Raw genomic sequence first — 26763 nt, 5'->3', positions numbered from 1 at the left:
GCAGATATTTTCCGACGTGGTAACATGACTCAGGAGCTTTGGGGACAAGGCTGGAGGGTGACTGTGAGCAGGCTGATGTTTTTGCTTATGTAGTTTGTGTGGCCTTCCAAACACGCTGTGGGCGGAATGAGTACTTGGTCGTTCATTCAGAGCATCTGGCTGTCCACTGGACTTCCCTGTTGCAGTGGAAGGATATTTGAAAATAGTATATTTTCAAATTTCCAGTTCACTTTTCACATATATTCCCTACGGTTTGCTTTAATGGCTGGCTYATATGAAGGTCTGTGCTGCAGAATAGATTTGCTAGACCACAGGCCCTTTCTCAAACTGCCTGAAGTCAATGGAAAGACTCCCTGTAGCAAACCAGCACAACCCCCCCCGCAAACACAGCTGTCATTGTTATTAGAGCAATGCCGAGCAGCTTGGCTAGCTGAAGTCACAAGTGAGATGCATTTCTATAAACCACACAGCAAACACCCTGCGCAGCTGTACCTGAATTCTCTGTATACAGGGTGTGAGGGAGGACAGGGGCTTTAGCACAGCTCATTATTTGTTGCTACGGTAATTTCCCCAAGCCAACACAAAATGTCTCCCTAACAGCTAGAAAAGTCTGGAAATAAAAGGTATTCATGCTGTAGTTTGGAAAGACAACTGCGGAATCACTGAATATGGATTTCATTGTCATTGCACTCTAATGTTGCACACTGCATTGTCAAAATCCATAAACAGAGTTTTAAAACAAATTACATGGTGGAGGTTTTTAAAATTCAATCTTATGTGATCGTACAGTAGCTTCATCTTAATACCTCTGCTTAGGTAGTAGTGAAATGATGCACTCTTTCCATCAAGGGGGCAAACAGAACCTCATTTTGCTCAATAAAGCAAAGAAAGCAAGCAGAAGTCATGGCTCTCCAGTGGTAACAGGTTTCTACCAACTCAATACCATCAGCAGACATGGGCTTCATCTCCGAAGGGTGGCCAAGGTGAGCAAGGATGGACTGCATCCCATCCTTCAGGAGAACAAAACGAACYGCTAACACTCCACACAGCCACACTGCACTGGTGCATACATGCACTACGATAGTGCTGAACTGTGGTCTTTACTTCCGTCTTTTTTAATGCCTTAGAATTAAATCCTTCCCTTCTTTACCATGTACCGACAATATCTCATCAGCATTTATGAGAGATTGTGGTTTCATGGTACTGGAAAGCCAATACAAATGAATAGGTAGCTGGTGGCACATGGGAAGTCCAGTGAAGTGCTGAGCTGTGGAAACCCTGGGCGCAGTTATCAGGAATATTTCCTTCGGGGTACGTTGTGCATCATTGCTCCTCTGGGATCTGAGGAGGTATAACACGGGACCAGTTTTACTTTGGGTAAAGCGACTCAAACAGGGATACTTTATCAACAAAATGTCACAAAGCAGGAGGCCTACGCGGATTGCAGTCCCCTCCCTCGCTTTTATCAGTGCACGTTCAGAGGAGAAATTGCTGCTCTCCTTGCCTGTGCTGATGAGCAGGGTGAGAGGATGCAGCRGGAACACCACATGCTAGGCCCAGTTTTGGAAACCTTCAAAAAATAGAGACAAAGTCCCAGGGAAGGAAGGGGCTACAGGAAAAATCGGAAATTTAGATACTGTGACTGAGGAGAAAAGATGGAAATAACTGGATTGGTTTATTCTAGGGAAAAAAAGATTAAGGAAGAGCATGATAATAGCCTAGTACTATGAAGAAGGTTGATTTAAAGAGGGTGATGGTTAGTTATTTCCCTTCTCCACTGGAGGTAGGATGTCAGCTTAAGAAGAAATCAGCTTAATTTGCAGCAAAAAAGATTTAGATTGGAAATTAGGAAAAGATTTCTGCTTATTAGGAGAGTTAGGTACTGGAACAGCCTCTCTAGGGTAGTTTTAGATCTCATTCTCTGAAAGGTTTTTAAGACTGTGAAAGACAAAGAAGAAAGTAGTGCATCGAGGCTAATCTATTTGCAGAAGTAACTTAAACTCTGCGGCACAAAGGGAGGATATGCAAAGTTTGCCTTAGCTCATCTTTGTGCTCTTCTTATCAGAACAAGTGGAGGTAGTTTGGCCTACAGAATGTGTCATTTCCACAGTTATCCAAATCCGCCACTAATCTGAGCCAATTTTATTGAAACTGTATTGTTTTATTTCAGACAAAAATGGGAGGTGATAGCAAAAGTTCCATTTCTGGAATGAATGATTTCACTGTCAATTTTCTGAAATCATATATTTTTATACAGCTTTTCAAACATCTGCATCGGCATGTACATTTTGGTTTTATTAAAAAAAAAAGAGCAGAAATTGTATTTACCCCATAGTCTTAAGGGAATTTTAGGATTTCAGATTTTCATTCATGTTTGGAACAGGAGCAAACGGCAGCAGCGCGAAGCCTTTGTGCTGTGGAAGAGTTCTCCTCTTCACAGCGCTGCTCTGGCCGCCGGCCGGGCGCCTCGGGTGCCCGGGAGAGGTGCAGGCACCCAAATGGCGCGGAGCCTGGCGGGCTGCAGGCTGAGCTGGGCCTCCACGTGCTGTCGCCTCCGCCTCGGCGTTGCCAGTGCCCTCATCTCTGGGGCACCTGTGGAAGAYGGTCTACGAACGTCTTCCACATTTACTGTTCCTCCCTGTTTTGACTAAACCCCTTATTGTCCCGGTATGTTTTGCCAGCCTCTTTACTTCGTTTAGGGGGGATGAGAGAAATGGATGAGACTCTCAGAGGAGTCTCTGGCAGAATCATGGGTAAAGTCCACATAAGCCACTTAGTGCACCAGAGCGGCCAGGCAACCTTTGGGCCTGCAGCGGCATCCGTGCGAGTCCCGCGGGCTGGGACCCTGGCGTAGGGAGAGGTCGCGCGCTCCTGCGCTGACTGACGTTACCAGGCTTTAAGTGGATTCCTCCAGAGCAAGCCCAGGCTGGAGAGGTTCATTTAAGACATCATCAACCATTTCCCCATGAAGTAATCAGCTAAAGAAATAAGACTGGGCAGATGAAAACCTGGGAAGGTGATAGAAGCTGGGGGAATGGAAGTTGGTGCCTGAAACAATTAAGAGTTCAGAGGTGAGTCAGAGAAAAAACAACTGCTTTTTATTAAAAATTCATTTCAATTTCATGGGCAGGCTGGAGAAGTAATTCCAGCGCAGTCTGACTTCAGAGAAATGCCTCCCAGATAGCAGGGTACAGCATAGCTAAACGGTACCAAGAAGACACATGACAGAGGTAGTATCGTCCGAGCAAACTTCTAGCAGCAGACATGCCCCGACTGAGAACGCTGGAGAATTTACGTGAAACGTCCTTGGTGCAGGGAAATTTACAGGCTCCTCTGCAAAAACTCCTCTCACCAAACTCTCCAAAATAATATCAAGTATAATATCTCCAGAACCAATGATGCACCAGGTTTGAGGCATTACATCACCAGCACACGGCTTCATTGGCTGCTCCTACCCCGAGGACAAGACATTCCTTCTTGCACCTTTTCAAAGCTGCTGCTTCTCAGGAATTAACTCTTGGATAGCTGTCACCTAGGGACCAGCCTAAATTCCTCACTGATTATATATATATCTTTTCATATATGAGATTTTGTTAGACATAGCTTGAAACTCCAAATGAACAGCCATGTCTCTTCGGTCCAGATTATTTCTCAAACTTCACAGCAGAAAAAATGAACCATATATTTTGTCTTCTTCAGGAAAAAAAATCAAGCTGTCAGTGATATTATAAAAAGCAGAATAGACTGAATCAGGAGTAGTGTTCAACCTTAGTAAATAATGAATTTCTTAGGGAAAGAAAAGGGCTGCTGCAGTGTAATGAAAAATTCCTCTAACTGGTTAATTAGATTAATCGGTGGTGCTGAAAAAAAAGATGCTGCAGATGCAGGTTAGCTCTGCCTTACTTGAATTTGTGTTGCTCTATTTCAGTTTGCATCCAAAAATAGCTGAAAGATTTAAACTGTTTTGCAGGGAAAAGAGTGGGGTACATCTGTGTGTACAGAGTGTGTGTGTGTGTGTGTTCTTTCTCCTTTCAAAATTTCCAGTTTGCCTAGTAAGTGTGAGAAATCAGTTTCGTAAGATTACTGCCCAAAATCAGCTGATGAAACCCATTGCATTCTAAGTAATTTGGTTATATAACTTTTCCAAAAAAAAGAAAAAAACCACACACACACACACACACACACACACACGCACAAAACCCCCCCACACAGAAAGATGCAAGGAAGTTTCTGGAAGATCATTTCTTGCCTAACTTTTTTTTTTTTTTTTTTTTTTTTCCTGAAGAAATGTTGTTCCAGGGAGTGTCTGACTAGTTCTGCAGCTTGGCAAAAAAGCCAGACGTTACCTCATAGCTGCGGCCAGACAGCCCATTTCTATGCCAGGCAACCACTGCAGAAGCACACAGCACAGGGCCCTGCTTGATTAGCACTTCTGCTGTTTGGAGAGTCCTGGAGTGTTTTGTGCAAGGTGGGCTGCTGAGTGGGGACTCGGTGTGCTTTTGTGCAAGCGAGCTCGCAGGCAGGGGAGGCGTGTGGGGCGCGGGGGGAGCGGGGCGAAGGCGGGCGAAGGGACACAATAGGGGACGGCTGCATTAATAGTCCGCATCCGTGTTATCTTTGGGAAGCAGGATCTGTTTGAGCTGACCTGGTCACCCCCCCCCCCCCCCCCGAAAGACCACATCCTAAAGGTCAGAGTGAAAGAAAGAGATGGGGAAACAAAGAGCCGTAACGACGGAGCAGGTCAAACTGAATTAAATGTTTAATTGTCTCCCCTGTGCCTCATCAAACAGTTTTCTTTAAAGCAAGAGGGATCTTTTCTTCCAGCAACAAAATTACCAATTCATCAGTGAATTGGAAGGTGAAGAGTGTTTGTAAACATTACAGTCAATATCATTTGCTCCTCGTCTCCCTCGGTGTTGATTTACCTTGTGTGACTGTGTCATTTACCTAGTATAGCTGTGTGTCTRTTGCTCTGTATCATAAACGCTGGGGTCCCTCCGCAGGATCGTAGCTGCCCGGCGTTGCTCTGAACTGGATCCTGCCATTTAGCCGATGTTTTTTAGCAAACTGCGCTGCTCGCACAAGAGGAGGACAGATAGCAGGGCGCAGAGCGGGCAGAGATGCTCAACCCTGCGCCCGCGCACCTCCTCCCGGCGGTGTCCTGGGGGCCTCTTTGAGCAGCTGAGACGTGGGTCAGCGCTCGGCAGCGGCGACGCTCTGCAAAGAGCTGGGAAGGTGGATGGTGCGTCTGCGCAATAGCCCACGTTCATATGCTCGTGTTGCACGTAGCAGTGGGGATGCTCTAAGGCACTAGTACTTCATGACCCATCCTGACGTACTGTCTCTGTTCACGTAAATTATGGTGGAAATTTCTGCATGGAAGACAGAAAACACGTTTGAATAATTTTAGTTTATTGGGTGACAAGATAGCTGCTAATAGAGTCACACTTCTAGATGGGAATGTTCATGGTTATCAGCAAATTTGATCTAACAAAATGTATGGATTTGGATTGTCTTTAATAGCCCATTTTCCAGATGAGAAAACTCATAGATACAGAAGTAAAATTAATTGGTTTTGGTCACATATAAAATCAGTAGCAGGGTCAGAACTTTAACAGCTCTCAACTCTGGGTCTTATGTTTGACCTCTAATGCAGCACGTGCTCCCATAGGAAGAGTGGATCAGTCCTTATTCAGAACAAATCCTGCAACTTCTTCCAAACCTTATTTTTATTTTTTGGGTCTTACAAAAAAAAGGCAGATTCCCAGATTTTTAGGAACTTCAACTGTACTGTGCATCAGTTTGGAGAAGAGAAAGGGACTAAAATGTTATGCTAATGGGCTTAGGGTAAAAGTGGGATCCATCTGACTCCGTTAAGACTGAGTCCAACTGCTGTATTATGAGGTCCTACAAAATGTGCCAACACCATAGATGGGGAAACCACGATGGGAACTTTTTCAAGATTTATAAGAAAAGCTGTGCTCTAGGTCTTCTCAGGTTCACTCACGTGGGCTAAGAGGCTGGTAATTCCAGTCGTCTCTCCAGTTACGGCACTGGAGCGCAACTGCTCCAGCTAGGCCCTTCTGCTCTGGGCACACACAGGTCTCCAGGAGGGCTGGGCGCTGGAGGAACCACCCAGGCCGTGTGCTTACTGACAACATCACAGGCTCACTGGGGCCAGAAGAGTAGGAGATGGTTCCCACCACTACCAGAAACTCTCATGTCTTCACACAGCCCTAAGTGCAGCTACTGGCTTTGGGTCTGTGGTGTGTTCATAGGCAACCTGACAGGTTCAGGTGTGGTGCAGTTTGTTAAACCAAGACGGATTATGGCTGGGAAACTCAAACAGCCCATGAGGCAGCCGGAAACCTGTGGATGCTCTTTACATTTTGGACTTCTTGGGGAGTTCCCAGAGCTGTGTGTTACTGGCTCTCAGACCACTGCTTGGCTCCACACCATCTGGCTGCTTGGTTGGATGTATGTAGCTTGGTAGTCATGTTTGTGAATGTGTGAGTGTGTGTTTGTGTGTGTGTGTCTGTATCAGTAATAACCATAGTCTTAACACAACTTTCCTGTAGTGCAGAATCCAACTGATTCCTTGCGTGCCAGGAGCTCCACAGGGCTATGTGGAGAATCCAGTCACAGGGCTGCAGCTGCTTTTCTATTGCTTTTTGGCTAATAAGAAGCCCAAGCAGTGAGCTGGGTGGATTGCTGGGTGCTGGGAGCTATGCTGGCTCTGTGCCTCTGCATCCCTCCCAAGCTCTTCTCCAGCTCACTAATAGAAATACAGTTTAATTTCCATTTTACAGTCACCATAGGACCAAATCATTTTAGGGCCAAATTTCCTTTTTAGCATATTTAAGTTTAGTGTAGAGTAAATTTTCTCAACCTTTGGCCTGGTGCTTAAAAACACACTAGTAACCCTTGGCACATGGGAGTGAATCCGGAGCCACTCCTATCTCCTCTGACTTTTTCCACAGTGTGAGGGGATTTGCTGTTTCTTACGGTTTCTCATGTCAATGAAGGCAAAAGAATTTGGGCATCCTGGCTTCCAGAGATGTTCTGAGCTCCATCTGGGAAGCTCTGGACTTTGAGTTGTTCCCAGACTCCTCATCTGGCTACTTCAGACAATCTTGCTTCAGGGGCATTTTGCAGCTCACATGGAGTCTGTGCTGCTGCAGCTTCACACAGATTTATTACAGGAGATAAGAAGGCATTTGGCCCCCTCACCTTCCTTATCAACCTCCCCATGGTGCACATGCCAGTGACCTGCGGTGTGGTCAGTGCATGGGGAGGGAAAGCCCAAGGGAAAGCTTTGCTCAAAGCTGTGTCTGCCCCCACCGGGCTATATGTACCTGAAATAGCTGCAGAAACCTGGCTAGGGAGAAAAACCACATGAGCTACCAGTCACACTCCCACTGCCACAGAAATATGCACTATGAAAATGCAATCGCAGGAGCTTAAGGCATTGCAGGTCAACATACACAATGAAAAGCCCAAGGATGGTATCAACCCCAAGTACTGGCTTCTTCCTACACTCTCTTTTGCGGCCAGCCTAGCCTGCAGGGCAGAGGAAAGGAAGGTTTCTCACAGCGGGAGTGGGAAAGGCTAGTTAAATATATTTATGGGGTACAGTAGAAGAAACCCATTAAAAAGTAGAAATCCTTGACTCTAACCAGATCCTCCTTCCCAGACAAATTGGAAGCAGTTGGGGAATGGCAGACTTACAGGATGATGGACAGAAATAAGAACCAGCCCTGCTTACCCTCTCCGGGAACGGCAAAGCCGTCAATCCCAGAGTGCAGTCAGGAAGAGGTTATATTTGTGGAGTGATGGAAAGAGGGGGATGCCTCCCGTTTTGTCTCGGTGTRGATGCTGGAAGTTTAGCTGTATGTGTAGGCATTGCCCATTGGGAAATAGGTATGGATGCAACTGCAGTTTCCATGGAAGATAACAGAGGTATTAACATTAAAGAGTAGAGATTGTTTAGATTGTTTGGGGGGGAGGAGAAGGGAATGAGAGAGAAGAGAGCTATTTGAGAAGGAAAAGGATTTATTAGCCTTTGAAAGTGGGGATCTGAGAGAGGCTGGAATGGGGCTGCTATGTCATTATGGGCTGCAGTTGGAGATGTTTCAGAGAGTAAACTAGTAATAGAAATATTTTATAGGCCACCTGACCAGAAAGAACAACTGGACTGTGAAATGACTGTGCAAATAAAACAGGCATGTAAAAGGGAGAGAGTGGTAGGAACTGAAGATTTTAACTACCCAGGCATAGACTGGAATACATTAAGGGAAGGAAAATAAGGCTGGAGGTATGTTTGCAGATCAGACGCAGGCCTGCTTTCTGATTCAGTCTGAGCATCAACTGCACGGCTGGGGTATTACAAAGGGACTGCATGAGGACACGCACAATAGGGGAGAGCCCTGGGGAGGCAGCTTTGACAGGCTCCAAGGGAAAAGATTTTAAAGGTGGATTGTGAAGCAAAAGATAAAGAAAAGAAAGAACAGAAATAGTGGTTTCAGTCTGAGCAGCCTTAGAGCTTGAATTTCAAATACTTGGGTTTTATTGAGCTCAAACTTCCACAGAAGCAATCAGTGGTGTGTCAAATCATGACCCACTAATGAACTAAACCCTGCAACTGCCAGGTTTTACACCAGGTAAAGCTCTGGCTCCCACTAGTTCAGCCTGGGGAAATAAGACCTATAGTGAAATCCTGGCCCCACTGACACCAGTGGCAAAACTCCCACTTGATTTAACAAGGCCAAGATTTCAGGCCAAATGTTCATAGCCTCCTTGTGCAGAGGGATGATGAGGGGAAATGGGAGCACAAAGGGGGTTTGAGGAGCAGGCGAGAGTCTCCAGCAGGAAGAAGGTCTGGGGTTTCATTGCCTGCCATACACATCTCTTAAAGAGTCATCTAAAAGAGAGACCCACCATTAACGGTAATGATTTCAGACCACTAAGAGCAAAGCTTGAAACCATTAGTGTCTGCATCTCTGAGAGCACACCAAGAGGATTTGGCAAGAGTTCATCCACCAAAAATGGCTCACATGGCCACGTTCCAAGTTCTTGGCTGTGCGCTTCTAGAGATGCAACCACCTCTCTGGGCAGGATCGAGCACTGAGCCTGCAGCCWGCTGAGCCAAAGGGCTGGTGCCTATGGACTGCCCTGCTGAAGGGTTCTGCTCATTGCCATGAAACTCTGAAGCACGCTTTGTGCGGAGCAGAGTGTTTTCGTACTGCAGACCATGTGATCCTCTTGTGTTTTTAAAATTAGAAATAAGTATTGAATCACTAGGAAGGTATATGTTCGGTTTTTTATTTTAGAGACTCCTGCCCTGCTATTTCTTTTTGCTGCTGATTCAAAGGTACTATAATCAGCTACATATGAACATGACTGTGATTTTTTTATTTTTAAAGAGCAGAATATGGATCAGTTCTGGGTAGGGTACTGTGTGTATACAAGTATAAAATGGACAAGGAGTAGCTAATTTTTGGAGCATTGCAGCCCTCATGAATCATTCACTGTTTTCTTGTAACCCATATGCTTGATTTCACCTTGTATTTCCTATCTAATGAAAAAACAAAGATAACCAGCATGGTGGGTAAATTTGAGAGGTTTGGGGAACGTGCGAATGGTTGTGAAATAGATGCAGGTATAACACATAGTAGGATATGAAATTTCCTGCAAGCATAGCTCTATCTCCAAATGATAGTTTTCTCATTTTATTCCTTTGTATTTTTAAAAGAACTGTTCATGTGTGTGTTTGGGGGAAAGCAGAGGGAAGGGGTTGTAAAGAGCGAAAAGAAACCCAAAACCCCAAATACCAATAGGTACCAGTGAATCATGGCTCTGTTAGTCACCATTGTTGGCTGCATGAATCAATAAAGACTCTGACTATTAAATAAAGATTCAGCCTTTGTATAAAATATTGCCTGATAACCAGACAGTCTATATTGAATGAAAGGCTCATGAAAGACACAGACTGAGACGTCCAAAGAGAGACAGCAGTCATTTAGCAGGAGAAGCAAAAGCTGAGTTTTAAGAGTCTTTACAAAAATAAAAATAAAATAAAAATAACCAAGCTGGTATTAGTATAAAGATAATTTATGTTTTTAATTGAATTAGAATGAGTACGCCAGTAAAATTCTTCAATGCACAAAGGCTACCAAAGAGAAAGGTAATTATATTTGTGTTGCAAATGTTTGCTTAGCAAATGAAACATGCTGTGACAGGTGCCCAGACTCATAGGAGAGCTGTGGGCCGGGAGAGTTTCAGGTTGCAGCGACAGGGCGTAAGCGGACACGGGTGCATCCTGGGCGCAGTTGGAAAACCCGTCCTGCGGCCACCGGTGCCACCAGAAATCAGTGCAGCTCTGGGCAGCAGCAATCGTCAGTCCAAAAGGAGCAATTTGCAAACTATGTGGGTTCGTGTTTGTGCCCGGCAGTGGGTGCTGCTAGTGTCCAGAGCCAGAGGCACATCTAGATTGCAACTACTATTTGCAAAAAATGTTAAATCAAATACAAACACCCTTTCTATCCTTTTCTGTCCCTCCCAAACTTTTCAAATTGACTTAACCCACCACTGAAAATTGGTAGACAGAACTTCCCCCAAAATGCCACTGAAAATTGTCAAAATTGAAGAAGATTTTTATTTCAGTTGAAAATACTTTTTTGGAAGTGAGGAAATTTGTTCATTAGAACTGAGGTTCTCAAGAAGAGCAAATACGGTCTGTGACAATTGTCTCTGAGTCCCAAATCCATTTTTCTACCTCCTTCTCCCTTAACATTTGGTGGAGAGCTTTCATCCCTTCCCAGTAAAGACTACTCATTAAAAGAATCTCCTGGTAGAACTGGCAGGGTATAATAAAGATATTTTTCATCCCTTTTTACTCCAAACGTTATACAGGCAACAGCTGTTTTCAGTCTGATTCACCTGGAGTTGTTGTGGGCACTTTTATGTGTCTGGTTACGTTTCTCAGATCTGCTCGGAGGATTTCAAGCAGCAGCTGATCTCCCGGTTTCTAAACTGCAGTTTGTGACAGTGCTTTCAAGCTGTTTAAATAGCCGTAACCTCCTAAAAGGCTACTGACCGCCGAGTYGGATTGCGAGGGAAAGGCAGCCCTGGGTGCCCGTTGTGTGCGGCATGACGCAGGGCGCGCGGGGCGCCAGCTGCCACCAAAATCCTCCTGTGCCTCGGCTGCCTGCAAAGCCGCCCCCGCTCCGCCTGCAGCCGGAGCCGCTGGGTGCTGGGTGCTGGGTGCTGGGCCTGGGAGAGGGCTGGGATTCGTTCCCCAAGAGCCGAGCGCGGATCCGGGCTGCTGGTGCTTAGGGTAATTAAACAATAGGTGCAAAATGATTCATCCGGTTCTTTTTAAGGTGTGGAGATGGCTGAAGTGCTGGAGAGGAGCCACTGAATTTAACTAAATCAATTTAGCAGAACAGGAAGATTTTTCAGCAATTATTGGCTCATTTTTTTGTTGGGGTTTCTAACCTGTTGCTTTAACTTACTGGACGAAGATGCTCCTTACACCCGCATCAGCTTGTGCCTTGGGCCATTCTGCTGCTCTTGACAGCCGTCTAGGGCAAAAGGAAATCACCCGACCCCAAACGTTTTCTCACAACTCCGTAAAAAGGGGATCTGAAGAAGTCAAAACCTTGGAGGTTCAGACCCTGCTTTAAAAAGTGAGATAAAATTAGGGCCTGAAAACCAGGCATTGCCCTCTGCCACCCTGGCTGTATATCCAGTTGGGCTGCCGCGGGCACAAATTAATAGCAATTAGCGGCAATTTGGAAATGGTCGCCTGAATTGCCGAAGTCCTCGTGAGAGCTGGAAGCCGGCTCCTCAGCCGCCCCGGCTGCTGTTTGCGCCTCTGCCGCAGCGCCGCTGGGGGGGGAGCGCTGGGCGCGCTGGCGTGGCCGGGCCGCGTCCCCGCGTCCCCCCGCTGCCGTGGCAGAGCACAGACGGGGAGCGGGAGGGTGCGCGGGCCGAGCTCGCTGCCCTCGGGCCGTCCCGGGCGGGCAGCGCTGTCTCGGTGGCATTGGCGACGTTCGCACTAGTAGTTGGCTCTAAGTCGTGGTCAGCCCTGACCCGGCTGCTGCCCATTGGGTCGGCGGGGCAGCAGGGAGGGAGGCCGGCTCGGCGCCCGCGCGGCCTCTCGGCAGGCCCCCAAATGCAGCGCTGCTGCCGCGCGCCTCTGCACCCGCGCAGGTCTTCCTCGTGCCGGCAGCTTCGCCGCGCTCGCTGTGCCCGCGCGTCAGCTGCGAGCGTGCTGCCTGCGCCCGCTGCCAGCCTTCGCTGCAGGAGATACAGGTTGTTGGGGGGGTTTGCGCAACGTCACCTCTGTGCCGTAGACGTTCAGTGTTTATTATTCTGAAACACGGTGATTAAAGGGTCAAGCATATCATAACTGGCAGCCGGCGAGGCAGTGACAGCCGGGGGGCAGGGAAGAGACATGCGTCCCTACATGGCGCTTCCGCGTTGTTCGCCGTGTGCTGCATGGGCTGCCTGGGCTCCCTACGACGGGTGGATCAAGAACCGACTAGAAAATGTAAAAAACCCACTCCCTCTTCCCCCACGTACTGCGTGCAAAGCAAAGCAAAGCAATTAATGAGCAGCCAGTGTTTAGGGTCTCTCGTTTTCTCTGCAGATGGTGCGAGGGAGGCTGGGGGCAGCTTCAGGAAGGTCGGGGTCCTTTAGCCTTCAAACAGCCGAGGGATCCTGCTGGATCTCACTCAGATGTCCTTGTCTGAAGACAAGGCAGACAAGGAGCAGCCTTTTAATTTCTTCATTTTCTATTTAGACCTCTCCTTCTTTTGAATCTGTTTAGAAAAATGCGGACTCCGTCACTTCTCCCCACCCCGTCCTCTTCCTGGGAGGAGGACCGGGGGGTTACGGGGTGCTCAGTGCGAGTGCAACCCTGCCTGTCTGAGCTATTAGGAGACTAAGCGACTTGCCCAAGGTCACAAATAATTTGCTGACTCTCCTTGATGATTTTCAAAACAACACATGCTCCAGGACAAGTCCTCTTTGGAGAGTTTGTATTGCAGTTTTACTGTGGCTACTTGTGTACTATTGCTTGCCCTTTTTTCTGGGATTGCCAGTGCTCAGCCTGAAAGCCGGGTCTGAAGGAAAGTTGGTAATTGCTCCCAAGATTACCTCCGTCCTCAGATTCCTCCAGGGGTTCCTCCAGGCAGTCCTCATGATCGAGGATCTGGGCCGTTCTGTCTTCCCTGTTCTCTTTCTCCAAACTTGTCTTAGAAAATCTTGGGGAGATGTTGTGGTGGCTCTGAAGCGTCCTGCCCAGTTCTGATTTCAGTCTGCAGCTATGGCACGCATGGCTGTGAGCTCAGCTGGACACATCCTGATCCCCCAGCCAGCTGGGTGGTCAAACTCGCAAATCTTGCTGGAAGAAAAGGTGGAGGTTCATGGTGCATCCAACAGGGAAAGGAACAAAACTGCAAAGCAGTGGCTACCAGCTATTAAAAAACTTAATAAAAACCTAATTACTTGTGAAAATAGCAGTGTCACTGGCTAGATGTGCAGATCCCACAGCCAGCCAAGGAAGAAATTCAGGTTTCCAAGGGGACCCTTGCTGGGTGCATGTTGGATGGTGGAGCGAGAGGACGGGACCCCGGTAACGCTGGCGATGGGTGCCCCAGCTGCCACGGCTGAATCACCCTCCCCAAACTGCCTTTCTTCACCAGCAGTCTGTCTACAGTCCGTCTGTCTGCCTCCCCTTGCTGTACTTATCTGATGGTCAAAGTCACTTACTCTTATTTACATTGCCCACGGGGCATGTTGGATCGGAGCACGTTCCCTCTCTTGTTACAGTTGATGAATGCAGCCCTATTAAAATATCATCTCATCCTCACACTAGATTACAGTCTAAGATAATATGTTTCTTCTATATCGTTTATACAAGAAAGATTATGTTAAATGCCAGACCCAGTAAATATTTCAAGATCCACTGCATTGCTGAGAACAGTTTCTCCGCGGGCATATGTTTCAGAGCCAAAGAAAACACTTTAAAAATTTCCTTCCTGTTTAATTTTTTTAAAGGGCATTTTCCCTATATCTCTTACTGAAATGACAACTTGTCATGTTTCATGATCTTATTACAGTTGCAGATGTAACTCAGCAGGGAATCTGCCCAAGTTTACATTTAAAATCATAAGACCCTGATTCTGATTTTTTTTTTTGTCAGTTTAAATCTTTTTACTATGGTGTAGGACTTCCAGTCTTACCTCATTGTAATCAAGATCAGAATTGCTCCTAATTATAACACTTAACTCCCTGCGTAGTGCTTTACACTTTCCAAGCTCTTTATATTCATCAATTAATTAATCCCCAAAGCAGTTTTACGTTCCCACTGGAAAGACGGGAAACCAAGGCATAAGGGTGAGAGGAGCCGAAAGGCGGCGACGCCGGGGCTGGTGCTGACGCCAGCGGCCCGGCTGCGGGGACCCGCCGCCCTCTCCACGCTGCGCCCCGGCCGCGCCGAACTGAGCCGGCGTCACCCGCCGGGCCTGGCGAGGTCCTCCGCGGGCACCCGCGTTCCCTCTGGCTTTTGGGGACTAGGCGCTGCTTTAAAAAACGAAGAAGGGGCTTGGGAAATCACCGGTCGCCAGAAGAGCCTGTAAGAGGGGTCTTGGGAGGGGGTGGCCAGGCGCTAGAAATAAAACCTCGGAGCGCCGAGGGCTTCCCTCGGCTCGCGGGACGGAGAAGGGGTTCCTCCGGGCAAGCCCCAGCTCCCAGCTAGCCCTCCCCAAATATTAGTCCGGAGGGTTTTCCAGGCGGAGGGTGCAGAGCCGGTTCTGCCCTCCCGAAGGGGCTCGCGGTGGCGCGGCGGGGCTGTGCCCTGCTCCTCCTGCAGGCACGCACGCACGCACGCTCGCCCGGCGCTCGGCACTGCGCGTGCTGCCTAACCTCGTAGCTGATCCCTATAGAAACTCCTCCGTGGAAGAGCCTGTCACAGAGATCTGCACCAAATACACTTTTATAGCCCAATTTGTGTGTGCTTTGTTTTGGGGAGGTCTTATTCCCTGCATCCTTGCCATTATTATGAGTAGTGAAGAGTGGACTGTAATACTGTCTGCACTGTAGTTAAGTCTTAAATTCGCTTCTATGCAGACTAGAATGTATATATATTTGKGAAAGTACACTTAGGAATAGCCATATGTGTCTGAAAAACATATAGAGCTATACACCTAATTCAAACAAAGCTGATAGTCTTTAACCTCAGGGGAACCAGATTCGCCCTGTATTTTAGGCATTTGTTCCATGCTCCAGAGCCTTCGCTGTCCTGGGCTAATGTTAAGCAAGGTTAATGACAGTAATGAACAAAACAGCTCAGGGAAGAAGAAAATGGCCCCAGTCCTAGTCCCAGGATTCTTTTGCAGCTTGTAGTTTTGTCTCTCTCAAGTCCTTGCTGGACAGATTGTCCTTCCTGGCTCGCCTGTGCGGAGAAATCTCCTTGCACAGTTGTGCCAGAATAACTATTCCATGCTAGTTGCACCAGGATAAATCCCTGCATGGGTTCTGCAATAAAAGCCATGGCTGCACAGAGACTTGCTTCCAGAATAAAGTCATTTTTATTCCAGAATAATAYTGAGGCTGGGATTTTTGCTGGTCTATCTATAGCGGATTCAGTTTTCTAGTATAGCTGTTCTGGGAAGGTATTTCCCTRTACACAAGCCCATGGAGAGGAAAGGGAAATGTGAGCTTGTGGAGGAATTAGGCTCAGGGGTGGGACGTTTGAAAGCTCAGCTAGCCTTCGGATAAGCCAGCCAAAACCTTTGGAGGTTTCCCCATCTTCTTAGGAGATCAAGTCACTTTTATCAAAGAGAGAATATAAAGGACGGAGACACAGATTTCTTTTACTAAATTGGTTGGTTGGAGAGGGAAAAATAGAGAAGTGACTTTCAAGAGGAGAGGCAGGTTGCATGGACTTTAGATTATGTGACTTTGGAAGGTGTGAGTCATTAGGAAAGAAGAGGGGAAAAAAATCATTTTTTTCTGGTCGCTATGCAGTAATGCAGAACAGTTGTTCCTATGTTTATTTCTGTGGTTTCCAGCACCAAAATTGTTGGCATGCACCATTGTGAGATAGGGATTGTGCAAACTCCAAATAGAAAAGCAAATATTCACCAATACAATAGCAGCTGCTTCCAACTGTGACACCTGACGCAAATACGTTAAACATATCAGAGAGGAGGGATCATTAAATGACGCTAGTATTCTTTTAACTTTCATTTCCTGAGGGGGTTTTGGTTTTGTTTTTTTTTTAAATAACTGGAACAACTGCATTGGACTGGAAGTCCAAGTAAGGTTGGAGAGAAGAAATCTTTGATCTCTCCTTTTGTATTGCAGGCTGAAAAAAGAGGAAAGTACTCCCTGTAGAGTTACTCCATTAAAAACAGGGGCATCGAGAGATTGAATAGTTTATTCTTACAGTGTATTAGTATTTTGATTTAATGTTTCATTAATATAATTTGTTCTTAGGCACCGTTCTACCTTTTTCTTAAGAAAAACTGAAAATAGAATACAAGCAAAACCAGCCTGTGTTTGTGTTCCTCCTGAAGGTCCCCTCTCCTTTGAATGTGGGAGTTTGTTCCCTTTCTTCTGTTTCATATTCTTTTTAAACTCTGAGGTTGATAAAAGTCAGATTATTATCAAATTGTTTATATTGTTGCCTACACTAAAATCAGCCCTTTTCAAGGAAATTAACTTAAAAACAGCCAAGTCTGCTGACCTGGTATCGTCTGTTGAAAATGCCCCTGGTTGTGGCTGCTTTTCTCAGATTGGTTGCAGGTACATGAATCATTGAACCATTTTTCTCTTGCTTTCTCTGMTCTTGCTTTTTTTGGAGCGGATTCACAGAGCAGAGTCATGCTGGAGACATCGTAGCCTTAACCTGGGCTGCCAAGCAGCGCTTGTACGCACCTTGTGCACGGACCGGTCAGTGCCCCTGGCTGCTCCAGGCTCTGCTAGAGTGCATATTCCTATGAATGGTGTTAGGATTTGTAGAGCAGCTCTGTGTCCTCTTTCTGCGTGCTGCGGGAGACTGCAAACTCTCTGAAGCGGGAGCAATCTCAGCACAGGTCTCCACCGTACGGCTAGCTAACAGCTTAGCCTGAGCCTCCTGACTAATAGTGCGAGCATTCCCGGGCAAAACCCTGCTCAGATTCTTGTGTCCTTGGTGTTTCTCAATTTACTTCTATATATCAGGGCACTCTCTGCGCGGAGGTGAGCTAAAGCTGTAACTGGACGGAGGGGTGGTTTGCTCGAGGAGCTGACTGCGGCCGTGCTCCCTCCCTCCTGGCCCATGTCTCCTGTGGCTTGCCTTGCCGTGCTGCCCTCCCCGTGGAAAGCCGCCGCGGGGCGGACGCAGGTCCTGTCCTGGTGCGGGGTAAGGAGGGAGCGGAGGGCACAGCTGGGAGCTCGCAGGCGCTCCTGGGTTCACCAGTGTAGACACGAGGTGCGTGGCAGGAGAACGTGAGAACGTCTGCCTACCAGCAGGGCTGGGGAGGACTTGTGACACTTCAGTCGTTTTTGTCTGCACCTCCAGTGCAAAACGGACGGATCCCAGCCCAGAACACAGCAGGATCAGGTACTGTGCTCTGTTCCRACTGAACAAGCTGCCCCCGACTGCAGCTCTGCCAAGGCCTGGAGGAGCCTCTTCTCTGCGGACGGTAGGGCAGCAGCATGGAGTCCCAGCCTCGAGCTGTCTCTCTCCAGCCCACACAGTTACCCTCTCCCCTTGCACGGATTTGTGTGGTTTCCACTGGTCCTTTGATTCTTGCGCTTCTTCTCTCCCCAAATTTAACTCTTCTACCACAGTGCCTCAGCCCTGAGTCTGTGCCTGCGTGGTTAGGCTGGCAGAGCCTTGAGCCAGGCGGAGGAGAGCCAGCCGAGCAAGGAAGGGAAGAGAAAGCCCTGCTATGCTTTGTGCCTTGTTCTCCTGGCTGGTGAAGCTGGCAGGACAGGAAGAAAAATGTGCGTGTGTGTGTGCGTGTGTGTGTGTGTACGTGTGTGTGTGTGTGTACGTGTGTGTGTGTGTGTGTGTGTGTGTGTGTAAACCTTTGTAGCTCCAGTCTAGACCTTCCCTGCTGTTCAGGGAATGAGGGAAACTGCAGCCGGAGCGCTGAGCCCGGGCAAAATCATAATAGTGCCATTGACATCAGCCTGCGCTCAGCGGCCGCGCAGACCCGGCACCCTGTCGGGAGAAATGTCTCACGCTTGCGCTGACACTCTGCGGTGACCGAGGGACCCCGGGTAACGCCGGTCGTGCTGCCTTCGCGTGCAGCAGCCGAAATACCCATCAGGACACTCCCTGGGAGCTTTAAGCAGATCCGGGAGAGCTGTAGATCAGATCTCGCAGAAGTAAACAGCACGTCAGCACCCCTTTTATACAGGCACATGTCTGAGGTGCCGTGACAGTAGCTTTTCCTTCCCTAGTCCCATTAATGCTCTTCGGTTCTGATGTGAGAAAATAGCATATGCTACCCTGGGGACTGAAACACGCTGAGGTTGGCCAAAGACGGTGCATCGAGCCATATGTTGACCCAAATCGTTGGGATATTCTGCGGGTTTCGGGTACTGGCTTTGTTGCCTTCGGGACCTCCCATGTGTTTCTCAGGCTTCCAGCGCCTCATGTCTGGCATTCCCACCCTGTCTGCCACCGTCCCAGTGAGCTTTTTGCTGGGGCAGGAACCTTTGATTTTTCATTTTGAAATAACTTTAGGGGTGGAAATTTCTTTCCCGGGTGTTTTTTAATGTTTCAGATGAAAAGAATAAAAGGGTGTTATCCAAAACAAAACCTTTTATGTCGTGGATAAATGAAACATTTTCTCTTTTTTTCTTTTTTTCCCCCTTTTTTCCTTTTTCTAATTTGATAATGGTTTAAAACACAAACTGCTGTCAACCTGAAATGACATTAGAGTGCGATTATCCCCTTTTTCCTTCCTTTTCTTGGCACTGAGGCATTACACTGCCTGCATCCTGACTTCTGCAGAAGTTACTTCTTGGGAACCTCTTTTCCTTAGAACTTCACCCCAAGCTCCCCAGGTTGTTCCCATGTATATTGGATTAATGACATCAACTCTACCAGTCTGTATTTGTGGCTGCAAAAATAGCAAGGTGGTGACTCAAAACGAAGAGTGCTTTCCAAGTGGTTATGTTGTATTTAGTATATTAACCACCACCCCTCAGAGGAGGCGGATGGATGTGGAGGAGGAAGAGGTTGTTTTGGAGATTTTGTGAGAAACTTCTTTTGATTGACAGCATTCTGTGACAGTTCCCAAAGCAATGCTTTCTTACTGGCTCCCGAATTCGCTTATCTTTTGGCAAATCTCCTCCCCAGCCTGCTGCTGGTCCTCCCTGGGATACTGAGCCATTGTTAAGAAACAACAAAAGAAACCCGCGAGACGGAAAGCTGGTGACACAGGGACGGCGAGGTGGAACGCAGCAGACCTGCTCGTGGCGGGGCCGCGGCTTCTGCAGCTGTCACAGTCGTTTTGGCCCCGGTGACCAGAATTTTGATCATGTGTCCCTGATTATTTCCTGAGCTGCTGCTGACTTTTAAGACCTACTGCATGGCTAACTGATGGAAAATAAAACCTTTATAAGCGCTACCGGCAGTAAGGGTGGGGGAGGATCTTATTATGAAAGCCGTATATGGCACACTGGCCTATGCTATAACTGTGTATTTCAATTGTGCTCTGCAAACTTTGCCCCTGCAGACTGATGGAAAATGGCTAGATGGAGCAAGGATTCATTTTCTAAAGGAAATGAGGATATAAATTCATTTAAGAAATGACATGCCAATTTTTCTTGCTCCGTTTTCCTCTCATAATAAACGGTACAGCTGCCAGGAATTTTTGTGAAAATAACACTTGCTTTCTTCTTATTTTTTTTTTAAATCCTGCTCAAATGTTATAAAAGACCCAGAGCCAGATATATCATATTTATGATCTCGGCAGAGGTAACCCTCACTAAACAAATGAAGATCTGTCCCTGTCCCCATTGACTGCTGACAATGATAGTGACAGAGGATGCAACATTACTTCACCAAAACTTGGAGAAAATATATAACCCATTTACTTAATGGACTGAGCTATAATGTCATCAGTTAAGTGAATCCCGTGAATAAAGAACAAGATGAAGTAATTGCTTCCAAAACATTTCTGGAATGAAGTAAAGCTTCACAGAGACTGGTCTCCTGGGGTCCCGTTGATAACCTGTTTTCAGCAAAGTTTGCTCTTCTGTGATGCGGAGACGCTTTTTGAGGTGTTATTGCTGCCTCAGTTCACTAGCTGGTGTTGAAGGGTCAGCTGTGATCTAGCCCCACTGCGGCTGGGTTTGTGGATTGCCATCTTGGTTCGGTTTAAAATAGAGCAATGGGAATAAGAGTCCCCTCTAGCCACAGTGATTAAAATTGTTGCAGAGGTACAGGGCCAAGCACTGTTAAGCTTGTAAGGGGGTATAATAAAGTCTTAATGCCTCCAGAATCCGCTCGTCTAATGATCTGAGCACGGCTCCGGAAGCCAGGCCGCTTGACTGGCATCTCCCACGCCGCGCGCGGAGCTGGGGGGTCCTTGACGGTGAGTGTCCCCCGGGCACGGTGCTGCGGGCTCGGGTACCCATACCTGCGTGAGGGGGCAATGGGGGCGGTGTAGTGTTTGCAGCTGCAGCGTTTGCAGCTAATCTTTCGCTTGGCTTTGGCTCTTTCTTAAGAGGCAGATAAACTGGAAGGAAAAGGCAGGAAAACTAGTATGTCATTTTACAGCAGAAGTGGAGAAAGAGCTTCTCCATCACCCAGTCGCTTGGCGATTTCTCTGTAGGGACCCTCTCTTTGCTCCAGGATTTCAGGGCTGTTGACCAGATCTACAGATGTTCAGGTCCTACAGCAGCCACCTGCTGGAAAGAGGACAGCAGCTGCAATCATACAGCTGGTCCACATTTTTTTAAAGAAAACATTTACCAGAAAAACACCAGTTTACTGAAAGTGAAGCTCCCATGCCCTGAAATGCACCAGTCTGAATGAAATTTCAGAGTGAATTTTTCTCTAGCCACAGAGAGTCGGTCTCTCTAGAAGACCACCTGATCAACCTGTCCTCCCCTTACTCTGGATAGGATTTCTGCCTGTGTGTTTTGTTTTTGATTTCGGTTTGTTTTAGAACAGCCTAGGTCTTTTTCTGATAATGAAAGGAAACAACTGTTGGAAATAGCATTTTTTTTAGTCCACAGGGTAGAAGAGTTTTTTTCCTGAATCTTTGCAGCTCCTCAGTAGTAACCTGTGACAGAAAATCAGAAAAATTAGGTTGGAAGGGACCTGTGGGGGTCATCTAGTCTAACTCCCTGCTCCAAGCAGGGCTATATTCAAGGTCAGATTGGGTCATATACGATAACCAGTTTAGCCCTTGGTTATCATTTTTAGCGGTTTCTGCCTCTGTAGCCTCTGTAGCCACACAAAGAGCTAATCTGGCATTCAGCACAATGAATTGGACAGAAATTTCCAGCTCTGGAGCAAAAGCAAGACAGAAGGGCAAGAGACTTCTGAGGCAGGTCAGCCATCAACAGGGTAGATGGTTTCTTGGCAAAGATCCCCACCCCTCATTGCTGTCTTCCCTCCTGTCCCCACTGCCCGGCGGCCGAAGGGCCCGGGAGCCTCGGCTGTGCGGAAGGTGAAATGCAGTGGTTGTGCGGCTGAGCTCCGCAGGGTCAGAAACCTCCGCAAGAGGGGCAGGAACAGGAATGATAATTGTTCACCAACTGTGCTTACGATGCAAAATTAGCCGCCCTCCCTGGCCTAGCTCTCCTTCTTTATCCTTTGCACGATGCCCCTATCTGCTCTTCTCATGTGATTTTTATATTTCCCTCCGCAATATTATTTGCACAATGTTTTTTTTCCCACATGCTTATTTTTGCTGGATGCTTCGCATTGGCTGAAATGTTGAGTTCTTTCCATCTGACTTAGAGGTTTCTGGTCTTACAATTGCTCTGGAAAATTTTAAGTGCTTAATTAACATGCAACTACTGGAAAGGAAAAGAAGAAGGAAATATACAATCACGTTCTTTTTATTTGACAGAGAGGAGAGCCGTGTGGTACAAAACACAAAAAAATGGGTTTCTTCAAGAAATCTGGGTTCTCTTCCCATCTCAGCACCCTGTGTGATTTCCAGCCACTGCTTGATCTCTCTGGGCATCCTTGCCTACCTTCTGCTATTGTGTCTTACTTTTCTGTCCCATCCACTTATTTTCTTACCTGTTGAGATGGTGAGCAGCTTAGGGCGGGCTCCAGCCAGCCAAAAGAGGAAGCTGCATCAGGTAGGAATGCATCCACCCTGGGACCCCCTTGCATTCAGTGGGGAAGAGAGGGACACCTCAAGATCATTCACATCTGAAGTGGGATAGGCTCTGAAGAAGCCTTTCCTCACTCCATTAGCTGCAGAGGGAACCTAAAACTACTGTGTAACTAACTTGGACAAAGAAAAGTTAGATGGGAATCTGTCCGGGCTGGAGTATTTGCAGTATTTATCATAAGCAGCTCAGCTAAAGGCTCTAGACACATTAGTACAACAAATTATAATAATAGAAAAAGCTAGTTTTCCTGAGTTTGTGGCACACAAAGAATCTTGCTGCTGAATATCACTATCAAAGCAAGCAGAACAGAAATGACTTGAGCTCTTTTTTGTAATAGCAGTGAAGTACTGTAAGCAAAATCAAGCATAGTTCTTCTGGGAATAAATAAAAGAGCAGGGATCTGTATTAGAACAGCCCTTACGGAAACTTAAAGGAAACTTGAAGTCTGATATTTTGCTTGCAAGGGGAAGAAGGATAATGAAGACGCAGCGATTGGAGTGGGGAGGGTTCGCCCTGTCGAGTCGCTCTGTAGTGGCAGGGAATATTCTCTCGGCGCTGCGTGATGAGCAGGCTGCCTCCTTACAGTCAGTCTAGGTGGAAGAATTACTTTCAAAGGGAAGGGAACTGCGTGGTTGCTAGCTGCCTGACTTCCAAACAAAATGGTTTGGGGGGTTGAGGCAGCGAAATGTTGAACACCAGCAGAAAGTCTCGGTAGGCCAAACAGTCTTTGAAACGTGGTACTTCATAGGAGACCTGCAACGGCCACGGGACGTGAAGGTCAGCAAGAGGGTCAGCAGCAGCTGTTGCCACCACTGGGTTGGGGATGGGGAGCAGAGGTCTCTCCAGTAGCCAATCTAGCGGAGTCACCTCTTATTTTGGCCCACTCCTGTCATTTTCCCAATAGCCCCTCTGTCCCCGACCAGCTGCCCTTGTCCTCACTGCCTTATTCCCCCCTCGTCTTTGCTCCCATTACTTCTCTTTCCCCTCAGATTATTTTGATAACTACGCCTGTCAGCAAGCACGTGTTCATGGAGATAATCTGTCATTTGACGCTATTACTTTGTGTGTTTTGTTCCCCCCGTGCCCTGTGTCTGGTCATCTTTAGCTTTAGCTCTGAAAATTGGGAGTTTTTTTCTTTTTCTGCTGCTGTGTTTGTACAGCGCCTAGCACCATAAAGCTCTGTTCCGCCGTCATAAACTCTGTAATGACCCACTTCTGCACATGCTGATTTGTGGGACTCATCAGCCAGTGTCCACATAGCCAAAAGCTGGCTTGCTAGCCACAGGATTAGGTAAAACAGCAATAAAATTCTAATAAATGATTTGCTAAAGCCTTTTCTCATGCGCAAATTTTCTGCTACAAAATTATGACTCAGGCATCACCGTTTTCAATGGTCTATTCTTCAAAGGATAAATGTTTTTCACCCAACAGGGTATTGAATCCTTTTCCCTAAGATGTGTTAGGTATTTGTGCAAGCACCATGTCGAGGTGTTGTTGTTATGGTAACTCTTATGTATTAGTCTGGATTCTACATATAGTGCAATTATGAATGTGCTGTTGTTTTAAAATAATCTGAGCTGCCCCCAATGCATGGAGCCAATACTGCTCAGTAAGATCTATACATCCGCTCTGAGGCAGGGCTGCTTTACAATGTACATTGTTTAAATAAAAAGTTGATGAGGGAAAATAACACATCTGAAATATTTCTGTCATAAATCGATGGAGAAGTCCACATTTCTCTTGAACTTTTCTCCGCAGCTATAAGAGATAGACACCTACTTTTTTTTTCCCCTTTCAAATTAATTCAACCGTAGTTCTCAGGTAGTCACATGAGTCTGAAGAAGGAAGACTGCACTGTATTAATTGAAATGATTATATAAGCTACAGTGCTCACACCCAGATGATTTAGAGAAGACCACTTTCACAGAAGGCTGTCAAGGTCCAGAAATTGCACACCCATGCCAGCCCTTCCTCTGTATATCCCCCCAAAGCCTCTTTGTCCTGGCCAGCAGCTACTCCTGACACCTTGGCCATGTCCATCTGCACTTCCCAGCCCTTCCGACCCCTCCAGGGACTTTCATGCGGATGCTGCCTCAGCAGCCCCTGGTGCGAGGAGCTTCTCTTACTCCCCCACCTTTCCAGATTTAATCTGCTTTTCACTTTTCTGGAAGTGGAGCAGCTCCGATCTCAATGCAATATTGAGGACACAAAAAACCACTGAGGACTGTGCCTCCAGTATCCACRTTTTGCCTCAAGGCTCCAAAACATTCCCTGGATGTTACCCAGGGGACAATAAATCCGCTTCTATCTCTCCACACTTTGAAGGACAGACATTTTCTCTTAAATAGACCTTCTCTGTTTTCATTCCCTTATTTATCTGGAGCTGACACTTTAACACAGTAGAAGCAGCCAGGCACTAAAAACAAAGAGAAACCTGAATCCTTGACTTCTTCTGAGACTCGCAGCCTGTGTTTAAGAAAAAAAAATCTAACAGAGAAAGCGCTTTTACAGACTTGTCTCTGGCTTTTCTAAAACATCAAATAGGCAGAGCAAAGATTAGCGGTTTCTTCTTGCTTCAGGAGATACCAAAAAAAAAAAAAGAATAAAAATATTCAGAGAATAAAAAAGAAAGAAGCAAAGAAACAAAAGACTGAGTGCACAAGGTGTTCCTTGGGAAAACGTGCAGTGAGCCTAGAGACGGTTTGTTTGTTTGCATTGCATACCTTCACATTGGGCTTTTGAAAAATGCTTCATTTAACTAGATACTTGACCCTCTTTGTGGGTAATGCGTCTCCAAAATGAAGGAAGGAAAGAAAGAAGCAAGGAGGAAGAAAGGAACTGCCTTTGCTTTTATTATCTTGAAAGACTGCAACATTTCTRCAGGGTTTCTAGATAAACCGAGAAGGAGAGCTCTCCTGTCCTTCCCCTGGCTCCCCGAGACTTCGTCCTCCACCCCGTCTGGTGGAGGGCTGATTTCACTTTCTAACCATTTGCTGCAGCATGTTTTACCAGGCCTCAGCTGCAAATAAACCAGATTACCCAGCTGGGCTGGCCTCAGTAGACAATATTACCACTTCCAAAGACTGAAATCAAGGCTTTTCGCTTCATGTTCAAGTATTGAATAAGGCAGAAACCAATAACAGGGGAGAAAAGTAAGATTACTGAAGGTGGCCAGATGTCCAAAAGCACTTCGTGCAGCATTGAGCTGCATAGACTCAATCGCATCTCTGAGCATGGCAATGTCTCCCCAGCCTGGAGCAGCCTGGACTGGAAGTGCCCAGCTTGCTTTTGGGGCTAACAGAGTGATCACTACCATCAGCAGGAGCACTGGAGGCTCTTAGAGGATGCAGAGAGCAAGTGCGGTGTTCGCAGGTCAGGCAGTGGGATCAGAAATAAGGAAAGTGGTGCAGAGCAACCATAAAGAGAGGCAGCTGCAGGGACATAATTTGGTCCAAAAGCAGTTGGAAAAAATCTGGAAAGCAATTTGGGTATTGATTTGGCAAAGAGTGTACTTGTTGTCCTGAGCAGACCTTAGCATCCCTTCTAACATCAGTGAGGGCTTCGGACTCTCTGTAAAACCCAGCTGTTTATTTAATTACTCAGATAAGGATTTGGGGGAATTTATTTTAGGCAGGCTGATTTGAAGCTCTCGGCCCTAGCCTCGAAGAGGAGAATGAAGCTGGTCCTGAACACGAAGGGTGGTTCTCACGTGGGTTTTTCTGTCGCCACCATGTGAGACTAGCGCGTGCATGCAACAGGCACTGAGCCACAGCCACCAAACACATCCAGACTGCCAGCTGGACTTCAACCAGACATCCAAAGGTGAAATCTTATCTCCATGCCTGAGAGAAAACAGGAGGAGATGCAGATGGTCCCAATAAACCATTGCAGGAAACAAAGTACACTTGATAAGGAGCAAGGGAAAAGGAGGACGAGAATTCCTAATGTCAGTGATTCTGTTAAAGACTTTGACCATGCCTTATGGGAAACTGCAAAGTTAAAATATAAATAAACTGACTTTAAAACCTCAATATTGCAACAGTAGCGGCTGAGTTGAATTTAAATTACCTTCTGTAATTCTTGGAATGTCTAATGCTCTAAGAAAGTGTGATGTTTTTCTTACCTCTTACATAACTTTTTTTGTCAAATTTCTGAAGCAATGTATTGATTTTATTTTTTTAAGGCAGAGACTATCAAGCCTGTTATCATCCTTTTACAAACAAGATGCAAAAACACCTAAGTATTAAGAAGGAACAAATAACTCAAAGAGTAGATGATTCTTCTCAAAGCCCTATCCAAGGATCCTAGCCCTTTTCTCAAAAGTCCCCAGATATATCAAAGAAAATATCAGATATCAAAGAAATATGAGAAATAAGAAAATCAAAGAAAAACATG

Source organism: Apteryx rowi, unplaced genomic scaffold (genome assembly GCF_003343035.1).
Source record: "Apteryx rowi isolate R43461 unplaced genomic scaffold, aptRow1 scaffold_0, whole genome shotgun sequence".
Classification (NCBI taxonomy): Eukaryota; Metazoa; Chordata; class Aves; order Apterygiformes; family Apterygidae; genus Apteryx; species Apteryx rowi.
Note: the sequence above shows the minus strand (reverse complement) of the source record.